We start from the raw sequence: 13061 nt of genomic DNA on the forward strand, positions 1-13061 counted from the left end.
ACCGTATATGAAGCAACCAATGTTCATCAGTTTGACCAAAGCTTAAAAAATAAATCTGTATTTTATGTTCCATTTATCTTGTTGACAATGGTTGATATTGACCTGAATTTTGGTTTCAAGAGTATATTATTTAATATATTAAGTGGCACGATTGACCGTGAATGTGGTGTTTAACCGTACCAATGAAAGGAGATAGATCCGATGTTAACGTCATTGAGACAAAAACCCAACGACACAACAAGACATTTGAAGGATTATCAGTACGTCTGTGAAAAACTAAGTGGATAAAGATTCATCGGCATTTTTCATGTGTTTATTTATGGATATATAAACTTCAATATTTCATTTGAAAAACTTGTGAGTTAAAGGAGATCATGGTGATATGAGATATTTGTGAGTTAAAAAACGACAAAGGGTATCTAGAAAATACAGCGCTATCCAAACATAGTGCCTAGCTATAACATACCAATCATAGTCCAAATGAAGTAGATGTATGCAGCCATAAGGCCTTTGTATAAAAGTGACACCTAAAATCCACGTATTCCAACATCAATCCGAATTCCGATAGCAATCAATCTTATTCGGAAGACTCCGTATACATATTATAAGTATTTTATTGTAATTATATTAAAAAATATTGATCACATGATGCTAGTTTTACTAGACTTGCAATTGCTTCAAATCAATCCGACATTAATTTAACGATTTTTGTATTATATGCTAGTGATGAATGTATAACATTTATGAAAGGGTTTAAGCATTATAGCATTAGGCCCGTCATCATCACGGATTTACCTATATCAATTTATTTTGATTTTGTCGTTGTCAATTATAGATCTGCAATATTTTTATGCTTTTTATGAGCTATTATTGGTTTGCGTGAAAATATTTCGTTGCAAACTGCATCCTGTATTAGTAGATCCCAATGTTTACTAATGCATTGTTTTAATTTATGAATGCCTGGATTAAATTTCGTTGCCAATACTAAAGGAATTTCCTTTGTGTTTGTTTGGCCTTTTTTCTGATTAAATCAGATCTATTATATGATAATGCCTCAGTTATTTTTCTATTTCAATCTCCGAAAACATAAACCTCTAACGAAAACATAAACCTCTAACGAAAACATAAACCGGACGTGGCAAGCTATATGTGTTCATCCACAACAACAAAAAAAGACACCAGGTATACCCAACAGTATACACAGAACTGAGTGTTTCTACAAATGTAAGTTGTGAATACAACAAAAACAACAAATGTAGCATTCAGGACCAACTTATATAAATACCAAAATTAACACAGTATGACATATGCATGTAAACCCTACATGATTATAAGTTTATTGACTTATGAGACACACATATATAGATTTTGCGGCATTAAATTTGTTTATGTTTTGGCTGCCATCGGTACAATATGAAAATAAGAAGATGGGGTATGATTGCAAATGAGAATTTCCACCAGAGACCAAACAGTTCAAGAGTAAGCAACATTTGCTATAGGTCACACAATGGCATTCAACAATGAGCAAACTAAAATCGTACAGCAAACTGTAAAAGGCTTAGAAGGAACAAATGTAATGCAATTCCAAAGGGAAGTTCATCTTACAAAGTTTCGATCTGTCATTTTGTCAATTGTCTTTATTCTACTTTTCATAATTCAGCGACTATAAAAACACTTCATACTTATTCTGTGAAATTCATATTAATTATAACCAATGAAAATACATATTTGGTATACGAGATTCGTTCCATGCAGGTATAATATATATTTATATATACATGCCCATCAAAACGAGTTTCTCTTATGAGGTAACAAGTATGATTGACACCTTACTTTTTCGGCAACTGTTTAATTCTCGTTTTTGTTTTTGTTTTGTTTTTTTTTAAATTATTTAGTTAATTTAGCAGACATTCCTATTCTTTACGATTAAATACTGAGACCCTTACACTGAAATCAATCAAAAATCAAAGTACTGAAGTACTGAACATCGGATGACCGCAAGTTCTTGTGGATAATCCGACAAGCACTTGTCTCAGAAAAAAACTCACGTCTCTATACCTGAAAGTGATGTAAATGATCAGATATAAAAAAAAATATGAGACAAGTTCGTGCATGGATGATAAATAAATGACAGGGAATTCAACCTCACCGTAATGACTACTATAGTGTAGTGATACAAATCAGTATACTCTTAGACTGGTTTATTGTTATATTAATAATTGTACATTACAGTTACATGTATATATTATTTTCATGTTTTGTATAACATTCTATTCTACTTTATCAATAATAGTGCAACTACCTGTGCAAGTGCATGGTGGACACTGTTCTGTAATAATTCCGATTTTTCTTATAGAATGGATTTGAGTAGGGCCGAGAAAAAAAGAATTTGAGTTTCCTGTAACCCGATCGACCCTAGGTTTTTTTAAGCCCCGACCCTAATTTTTTTTATTGGATCTTCAAAAAAAAAAAAAAAATATCAACCGACCCTGTTTTTTTACAAAGGCTTCTGTTAATCGACATAATAATTTATCTAACTTGCTTCTACTAACACAGAAAGTCAGTAAAACATTTTATTAATGTGAAAAGGTATTCCAATAGATTAAAATCCAAGAAACTTGCACAGCAGCAATCGTAACTACTCGGCCATTCTCGCTACGCAGTACAGTAGTTATTTCTTCGTGCAACCAGAAAGGCCGAGTTGTTCCGACTGGCACAGCAGGTGCTTCAAAAACATTGCAAATGACCGACTTCCAGTTTTTGAAACTAATTACGGACTCGGACTTGGGAAAACCATGATAATTTTCCGGATTTCGTTTACAATGTCGTATTTTACCCGCAAACACTGTTTAATTATCCATGCAGTTATCGTTCCTTGAGTTGCAAACGTTCATGATATATTTTTCCGCAAGCGTGTGCATAGATATTTATGATTTTTTTACAACAAAACATTTTAATATTATTAATTTATCTTCTTAAAAGTATTTGGTGAGTATTCCAAAACGAATATTACGTAATGGAAATCTAGGCGATAGCAATACACCGGAGTGCCCTTAAGGTCATCCGCTGTAAACATAATACGTGATACAGTTATTTCAAATAAAAATTCAAGATATGCAATGTTACTTAATGGCCAAGGTGCCTGATTATAGACGTAATAGTCGAATGACTTAAAATATTTATGACTGAAATCGATTTGATGAGTTGCGGAAATGATTATATAGAATATAATACTAGATAAAATTGAGAATGAAAATGGGAAAGTAGTCAAAAAGACAACAACTCGACAAAGAACAGGTCTGGACTGCCAAAGGCCATGCACCAATGAGTCTTCATCACATCGAGAAAATTCAAAACACATAGGCAACATCACGGTTTAGAGACTTATTAAAGTTCCTAAGCCCAATTTGTAGTCTGAATTCTTAGTTTTCGTATTTTTATTTGATATAGTCGTGCTGATCATATATTAAAGGTGTACAGTATTCTCTGCTTTCAAAATCTTTCTTTTTGGATCCTTGTTTTCTCACTGCAGCATTTTAGGAAGATTGTGTTGAATATTTTGACATATATATAGTACTAGTATTTGATACATTAACCCACTTGAAATTCTATGATTTTGTTTATATATTTAGGATATGGATGGTTATAATAAATTTAAAAAATCAGCTCTAAGAAATGAAATTATTATTCGATTTTATCTCTTAGTCTGTATGTCACCCGTATCTGTATATTATGACCTGATGGCGTTTTTTGGAAATCATGCTAATAATAATAATAATATAAAACATTTAGTCTAAAAACTACACACGAAAAGGAGAAGCTGTTTTTTTTTTTAAACTTGAAATCATACAGGAAAACCAACGGTCTAATACATATAAATATTGAGTAACAAGAAACAATATACATGTATGATTCAGAACAACAAACGACAACCACTGAACAATATGCTTCCGACTTCTTACATTTGGTCTCTGGTGAAGAGTTGACTTATTGCCAATCATGCAACATCTTCTGTTGTTTCTATTTTACAGATTCTTGAAGACTAATTGTTGAATCTATATGTCTTTTTTTGTTTGTCCATCGATTGCTGATTTTTTTTGCATTTCTATATCAACAGTGTCTTTATCTAGATAACAAGTCGCAATTCTGAATCTTTTATCCTATGCAACAATATTTTACGTTTTCACACCTGGCAAAGGCTGTTATAAATAGCTAGATTTATTACAAACCACTAGTAACAACGAAATTATGCATATTAATATAAAACATTGCTCTCGTTCTTTCGGGGATGGTGAAAGGGACCATTCATTGGCATCAAGATCACCTGAGAGAACCTCGGGGGGGGGGGGGACTTCAATTTTGTTTTTGGTAGGGGTGAGTAGCTGGGACATCGAGTACCCCACCCTTTTCATATTTTTTGTTTATCAAAAATATATACCTACCTTGTTATATATCAATTAACAAAAATAAGACCTATAGATATATTTGAATATTTTTCATCTTCTGGTACATTAGTATAATTTTTTTTGTCCTGTCCCGCTCATCATCACGTTCATTGTTATTAAGCAACGTAGTAGCGCAATAATATAACCTTCCTTTTCAATAAATTCGTCTAATTTTAAACACTATCTTCTTATTGCCCCCTTTAATATAAAAGACATTCAATTCCAAAATACAATACATGTAAAAGACGTTTGGTCAGATCATAGATGGTATAACATCTATGATCAGATAAATTTAATATCACCCTAGAGAGTAATACTTTCACTGATTTTAACATCACTGTGCTTAAACGGCCGTGGGTAACTTAAGTTACCCACAGCCCAAGATGGAACCGCCTGGCTTCGGTTAGGAAGTTTGCTCCTATATAATTACAATACCATGCATACAAAAGAAATGTTCAGTAATTAAAAAGTTATATAAATCTTTTAGGGAAACTTTGCAATGTAAAACGTGGTTTGTTACTACAAAATAAACGATTACAGCACGATTTTCCAAAACACTTATGATGTCCGTAACTTCAAAACATTTTGTCCGTAACTTTTTTCCTTGTACCAATAGGGACGTCCGTAACTTTAGCATGTTGTCGGTAACTTTCAAAGAATCTTTATTCGTAGATGTAATTATAAAAAAAAATCGAACTTCTAGGAATATTCAAACGGGAAGTCCTTTATAGAATGTCAAAGCCAAAAGTTAACACACCAAACGAATGGAAAACAACGGTCATATTCCTGCCTTGGTACAGGCATTAAAAAGTAAAATTACAAAAAGGAAAGTCCCTTATAAAATGGAAAAATCCAAAGCTCAACCGAATGGATAACAACTGCCATTTTTCCTGACTTGGTACAGGCATTTTCTTATGTAGACAATTGTACGGCAAAATTAATGAATCTTACATTCTACTGGCTTTATAGATTGTTAACTGCTTAGTTTTAGATGATAAATCATGACATGCAGGTTATAAATCACACCATTTCCAACTGTAGAAATTACATTAATAGTGAACATATGAAAATGACCTTAGGAGAACAAGTTCGGAGGTCAATCCTTAGCAGAAATACATAGATGAATCAGTCCAAAACTCTCAAGAAGATGTGTTTGATTTGATACCCTATCTTATTAAATCCCTGAGGTCAGTGAAACTTTTAGAATATTTTTAATCTACTTTTTTTGCTATAATAAACTAAATCCTGTTCAACAATATAGCTTTCCATCTATTCCTAGATATTGGCACTTTTTTTTCTCACAATCAACAACACATCACACTAGATATAGTGAAGAGACCATACTATTTTGGCTAACAATTCAGAAATTATTTAAGGAAAGGATATCAATTTTTCCGCGGCTATACCGACCAAGGACTCATCAGTGAACAATCTATAAAGCTAGAAGAATGTTAGATAAATTTCGCCGTACCGTAAGATCCTGTTTTATCCCGGGAATATTTTTTTTTAAAATTTAACGGAAAATCCGCGACACTCTGGTTTGCTTTTTCTCTTGTTTAGTTTGAAGCATATTGTTATTGTATAAATCTATGTAATAATATAAGGGGTTTGATAGTGTTTATTGTCCTTTAAGTGTTGAAATTGTTAATTTTTACAATTTTGAAAAAAAATTAACCACATCCGAAAATAAAGTTACGGACAGTCTGATTATTTTTTACTTATAAGTTACGGACATCTTATGCATTTTTCAAAAGTTAGCCTTGCGCTAAAATGAAGTCAAAATTAACAAATTTGAAGTGATGGTAAGTGATTTCTTTATTCCAAAGTCCTATCAATATTGACATAGATCATGAAAAACGTTGCAAAAAGTAGATTTCGTATCAACTATCATCTCAACAAGTTTAGAGTCCGCCATCTTGGGCTGTGGGTAACTTAAGTTACCCACGGCCGTTTTAGCACAGTGAACATGTTCAATAATAATTAAAAACTAATTAAAAGTTACATTGCCGTTCTCTCTTCAAGGACACTGTCATAATGGAATTTCTCTAAATTATTGTTATCATGTTTTAGTATACAAACCCTTTAATGTTAAATAGGTGCAAATGTCAAAATGGTTGGATTTATTGCATCTATCACTGGCATCAGTGGAAAAACCACATCAGAATAAATAGAGTTTAATTGGTTTGACAAATAACTGATGCATTTACGACTGTGGTTTAACCGCATCAAAAATAAATACGGACATCTGATTAATTTCAGATACTTATGATATAATCAAGCAAGTGATAATATCAACCTATAGGTATATTGAATCTGAATTTCTCACCCTTTTCATATATCATAGAGCATGTAAAAGTGACCTATTACAGCGGCTCATCCCTACCACTAATTATATAGAGAATAGAACAATATATAATGATGTTTTTTGCATAGGGAAATTTTATACAGTCTTGTTAAAAATTGTTTGTTATTTTTAACATCGCATTTGAAAAAAAAAGAAGAATTTCATGTGTTTTTTAATCGGCATATATAACATTATTTGTGTGACCAAAATTTTATTTTTCTGTTAATTTTGAATGAAACATGTGGCATGCTTAAATCCGAAAGAACTTCAAAACCTAACAGTCAAGTAACATTTACAGATCTGAAAGTAAATACGCTGTTATGTAAATATTTTTATCAGATATTAATGTCCAGGATCTCTGCATGGTTAAAGTCTAATTAGATGAAATTCCAACGGTAAAGATAATTTGTTAAATGTAACACGATATCCTTTCAAGTCAGTGCGAATTCTTTTGAACTGTGAAGTAAATCAATGTGATAAATCGCACACCCTAGTAGAAAACTTGGAGCCGGAAAACGCGCGCTTTCTTTTTTTAAATGAGAGTTGTGTTCAATCAAAAGTGTTATTTTGAAATTTTTCATTTCAAATTATTCTTAATTACGATGGTTTGCATAAAACTATCAACAGCACCAAGCTTAGACAATCAATTCCAACAAAATGACAATATATATGGAGAAGAGGTAAGCATGTTTAACTTTAATTTGATCTTTCAAAGTTTATAAGTAGTCGGGAATGACTTTTCCAATTAAAAAAAAAGAAGTGGTTCATATTCTAATTCGTGGTCAGTTAAAAAAGAAGAATATTATTATCGAAAACGATATCTATTTTATGAATTAAGAGTTAATCAAAATGTGTTTCCTACATGCAGATTCTAATTTGATGTTTAAACTATCCAATGTGTTAAAAGATCTTAAAAGGACGTTGTGAGGTAAACTTGACTGACCGCATTATAGACTGAAGCTTAATGTCATGTGTCTCATGATTTGTTTACTTATATAAATACTGTTTATTAACTTTTTATTTATTGAATATTTATTCATGCCCCACCTACGATAGTAGAGGGGCATTATGTTTTCTGGTCTGTGGCTCCGTCCATTCGTTCGTTCGTCCATTCGTTCGTTCGTTCGTTCGTCCACAGGTTAAAGTTTTTGATCAAGGTACTTTTTGATGAAGCTGAAGTCCAATCAACTTGAAACTTAAAATTGAGAATGGAAATGGGGAATGTGACAAAGAGACAACAACCCGACCGTAGAAAAAAAACAACAGCAGAAGGTCACCAACAGGTCTTCAATGTAGCGAGAAATTCCCGCACATTAGTTCACTTGTTGCTTATGATATGATCTTTCTAATTTTAAAGCCAAATTAGACTTTTGAGCCCAATTTTACGGTCCACTGAACATAGAAAATGAAAGTGTGAGTTTCAGGTTAAAGTTTTTGGTCAAGGTTGTTTTTGATGAGGATGTAGTCTAATCCACTTGAAACTTAGTACACTTGATGCTTATGATTATGACCTTTTTAATTCTAAAGCCAAATTAAATTTTTGACCCAATTTCACGGTCCATGGAACATGGAAAATAATAGTGCCAGTGGGGCATCCGTGTACTTTGGACACATTCTTGTTTTTTTATGTTTGAACTAACCGATAAGAACAACAGAAACATTGGAAATTCTAAAATAGTTTCTGGTGTGTTATAGAACTCACAATTAATATATATCTTTAGGAAAATATGTTTAAAATTAGCTCAAATTGCCGCAATGAGCTATATGATTATAATTCTTGATTATTGCTAATCGAATATGCATGTTTGGGTGTGTTACGTTTGTACGGAATTAGAAATTAACGGACATTATATTTTCGCGAGAGAAAAATAGAGTTGCGTGAGTTTTACAGATAAATTTAAAAAGAATGTAAATGCAACTCGTATTAGACCTTTTACTGAGCCGATTCTGATTAAAACCACAAAGATATTTTACCTTACAGTGTGTAAATGTCAAATATATACTATACATGCTATATAGATATAGAAAAATGTGGTATGAGTGCCAATGAGACAACTCTCCATCCAAACAACAATTTAAAAATAAAAAAAGGTAAACTATTATAGGTCAATGTACGGTCTTCAACACGGAGCCTCTGCTCACACAAAACAACAAGCTATAAGGGGCCCCAAATGGTCTTTTGTGGATAGTTGTCTCATTGCCAATCATACCACATCTTCTTTTTTATATAGTGTAAAACCATTCAAACGGGAAAACCTACGTTGTCTATATAAAAAAACGAGAAACGAGAAACACGTATAAATTACATAAACGAACGAGAACTACTGTACATCAGATTCCTGACTTACACAGCTACTATTGCATAGGTACTTTTTCTTTACTTTAAATCTGTAGTACTTGAAATTTACTTTTAATATTTAGTACTATTTCTTTACTTTAGAATTATTGTAATATTTAGGTACTTTTATTTTTCAGTACTTGAGTAGAATACAATGACATACAGACTTAGAGCGATAAAGAGTTACTCTCAGGTCCGTTCTTAGTGTCTTTATGTTGTCGGAATGTACAAGTACTCAGCCACGTTAACTCTGTGTTTTTGTTTAATGTTTTTCTACTTGTATCCATCTCAAAAGTTAAGCCTCATTCAACTGATTGTTATTATAGTTCATTCCCTATGTTGTACTGTTACACTACTGTCCACTGTCTCGAGTTAGGGAGCGGATCCCGCTAACATATTTAATTCAGTGTTTGTCGTTTGTTGATATATTTGTTATTCTCGACTCCTAGTTCTCGACTCCTAAGTCGAGATTAAGAATTGAACGATGCACTGTTAGGGCGTGAATTTGTCATGCTACCTGATTGGAAGATATTACGAGACGTGAATAATCAAAGTTTATTGATTGGTTAGGACAATCCAAACTAAGTAAATGTCCTTCAATCTCGTAGAGTATCGGATTTGTCCTCTCTATTTTAGCAATTAGATTTTACACAGGTAACCTTTATCTATAAAAAGTCGAATCTTCTTGATTAAAAAACAACGTTAAACGATACTACTTCATAACGTGTGACTTCACGTGTGTGGTAAAATTTGTTGATTGATGCACGTGGCTATTCTAGTAAAGGAATTAATCTACAAAGCGAGAGCACTTTCCATTTTTATAAGCTAAGAGTCGAATAGCCTTTTCAAAAGGCTAACGCTTGTTCATTTTGTTGTTCATTTATTCTTTTTCCTGGAGAAGTGTAAACCCTAGTTTCGTCATAATTTTTAAATTTAGTAATAAAACATTCAGAAATATACACTTCAAGTCAAATATTAATGGATAATTAATATTAATAAAAAAAAATGATTTCTCGTATGCAATAATACCTTTGCCATTGATCTGTTTACACCTTATATACTAGTAGAACATTAGTATTTTTCTATCATAGATACAGATTACACAGAAAAGGAAAAGAAAACAAAATGGACAGGACAAAACCAGACCTGAATTAAAAAAGCAGAAGAAAGGCAAAAAAGGTACGCTATTGTACAGTTGTTGTTACAGTGTCATTTGGAGGAGCAATGACGATTTTGTTCAATGTCGTTACCGGTGGCAATCATTACCACTGTTTGTTATTACAAAAAAAAACCGGACATATTTTAGTTTGTTTGAATATTCAAAATATTCATAGGGGGAGGGGGTTGACATATGGTATATTGTTTATAGAATTGTTCTAGTTCAACTGATTTAAAAGTATTTTTAATAAGTAAGTCAAACGCGTTGTCTTTGCTTGCTCATATTACTGTGAAAACTAAACATTTTTCTTCATTTCAAATCAAATATTTTTCATTTGAGCAAAACATCTGGACGTTTTATCAGCAAACTCAACATGGAATTGGTAATTGACTACTTTTAGTCTTTATACAGTTCACACAGAGAGGATGTAATCTCATACTCCCTACACTGTGTAAAAACTTGGTGTCACACCAGGAAACTTCAGCAACTTTCTCCAAATCTTGGGAGGAAATTGGGAGAAACTTGGAGTAATTCCTCCCTAAAACTCCTGAATTGTTTATTACCTTGGTGTAGTTTCTCCCAACACCATGATTTTTATTGCTATGTTAACCTTTGAAGTGTGCCAGTAGTTGATGACTACAATAAACATTTCTTGTGTTTCCTGTCATTAAATGACAGTCACAAAAATGATGAAAAGTGTGAGATTTGTTAAATTTAATTAAAGAATCCTGCACAACTTATTTAAAAATATTTATCAAAAATATGCATTTGTTCTGACAGTGTTGATTTTTCATACCTAAGGAACATATTTAAAACAAACAAAAAACATCTGTAAGTGGAGTATAATTAATAGAAAATAAAGACATATATTTTAATTGAATTTATTGATTTTTTTTTATAAATTTAAATAATAAATGAAGATTATATCAGTATATAAAATATAATAGGTATGAAATTTATCTACATTATTTTATTTTATTCATTTTTTTTGTATCATAACTTCTTTTTTTTTTAAACCATGTATATATTAAATTTGCGAAAGCAAATTTACAGATCTAACATTGTTGGGTTGATTTTTAGACGAGTTGTATATTAATATCTATACATCTATATGTTTAAAATGATATTAATACAACTTATTGTTGATATCAAGTTGCCATTCTTAATTATGAGATTTTGAAAGAACATAAATAATTTTCCAATCTAAAAATACTTTTTCTATATAATTTTTTTAAATCATTTCATTATTTTTTTTTTTATAGTTTTCAGAAATAAAACTAAATAGGAAATGGTTGAAATATGAAGAAGTGAGAGAATAGTTGACATGTAATTATAAGTCACTGTCAAACCATGTAGTCATGCTTTGTTGATTTTTATTACTTTAACCTGCAATCAACAGGTCATAAAACCCTCCCAGATGGGAGTAATTACTTTGTGTTTTTTGGGAGGGAAAATCTGTGTTTCACAGTGTGACACTGTGTTTCACCAGAATCAGTGTTGGGAGTATGAGATTACATCCTCTCTGTGTGTACTGTAATATTTATTTGTTTTTCTTTGACCATCAACCAACAACATTTAAAGTCGAAATCAATCGTTTTTTTTTGTATTTTTAGGAAATACGAAGAACATGACAACTAGACGCACCATATATAGCTCATATGTATATGGGTATATATGTCAAAAGAAACAGATATTTTATTTTATAATACAGGAATTAAAAGAAATCATTTTCTTTTTTGAGTTGATTTGTTATTTACATGAGTTATCATATTTGTTGTGGCTATTTTACCTAGCAGTTGAACAACATATGGTTTCAACAGCAACAGTACAATTATGTTTTATTCAAAATAGTGTGCATGCTTTAATATGTAATTTTTTACCTGTGCTGTACTGACATTAAACAGTTTTTAGTTATGTTTTCTCTTGAAAAATAATTGATTTCTATCTCGTTTACTTTCCTTTAATTTGATGGATTCACGAATACGTGATAGCCACGAATACGTGATAGCGTGATCACCCCGAGTGCGAGAGGTCCTAGGTTGAAACCCGGCTGGATGAAAACAGAGATTTTATAATTTGTATTTGTTGCTTCTCCGATTAGCACGCAGCATGAAGGAGTTTGATTAAAGGATTGATTGGCTCGAAGTGATAATGCTATGTCCGTGTCGGTGGACTGTTATCTTATGAACAACATGACGGTTGTCACATGTGAAGCAGTATTTTCTTCCCTTTCGGAGTTGCCGAGATCACCCCCAGCTTTTGGTGGGATTCGTGTTGCTTGTAGGTTTTAATTTCTTTGACGTTTTTTCTTCACTATTGTTTGTCTTTTCTTTTGTAGCCATGGCGTTAGTTTACTTTCGATTTATGAGTTTGAATGTCCCTCTGGTATCTTTTACTCCTCCTTTATGAATTAGCTTGTTAAGAATCCGACTCAGCGTGTGGTTCAAGTGAAAAGTAAAAGTTATTTTTCATGTTACCTTAACTTGTTCTTGTCCTGAATATGCATATTTATTTACCGCTGGACAGTGCGAAGCCAACATAATCACCAAGATTCCTCTTTTATTTCGTATTTTTAATGTTGCAAAGTCATTTAAAGACTTGTACATGTACATTAGTTAGTGTTAAGTATGACCTTCAAATCTAAGGCCCGCTATCTAACTTTGCAAAATAATTTAAAGCAGTATTTTCACTAGCTTGACTTGTTTGCAATAAAAAAAACTCAGTCAAAAAGTGCATTAAGAATCACACCGCTTTTCCATGCTTCACCTGATAAAT

General features: G+C 31.9%; 1 long non-coding RNA gene across 1 annotated transcript; it reads left to right on the forward strand.

Moving 5' to 3' along the window:
* Positions 1 to 7268: 7268 nt before the first annotated feature.
* Positions 7269 to 11997, forward strand: LOC134698141 (uncharacterized). The gene is made up of 4 exons (XR_010103125.1): positions 7269 to 7469; positions 9265 to 9320; positions 10219 to 10306; positions 11900 to 11997. It is a non-coding gene; the product is annotated as an uncharacterized LOC134698141 (long non-coding RNA).
* Positions 11998 to 13061: the final 1064 nt, after the last annotated feature.

This window comes from Mytilus trossulus, chromosome 14 (genome assembly GCF_036588685.1).
Source record: "Mytilus trossulus isolate FHL-02 chromosome 14, PNRI_Mtr1.1.1.hap1, whole genome shotgun sequence".
NCBI lineage: Eukaryota > Metazoa > Mollusca > Bivalvia > Mytilida > Mytilidae > Mytilus > Mytilus trossulus.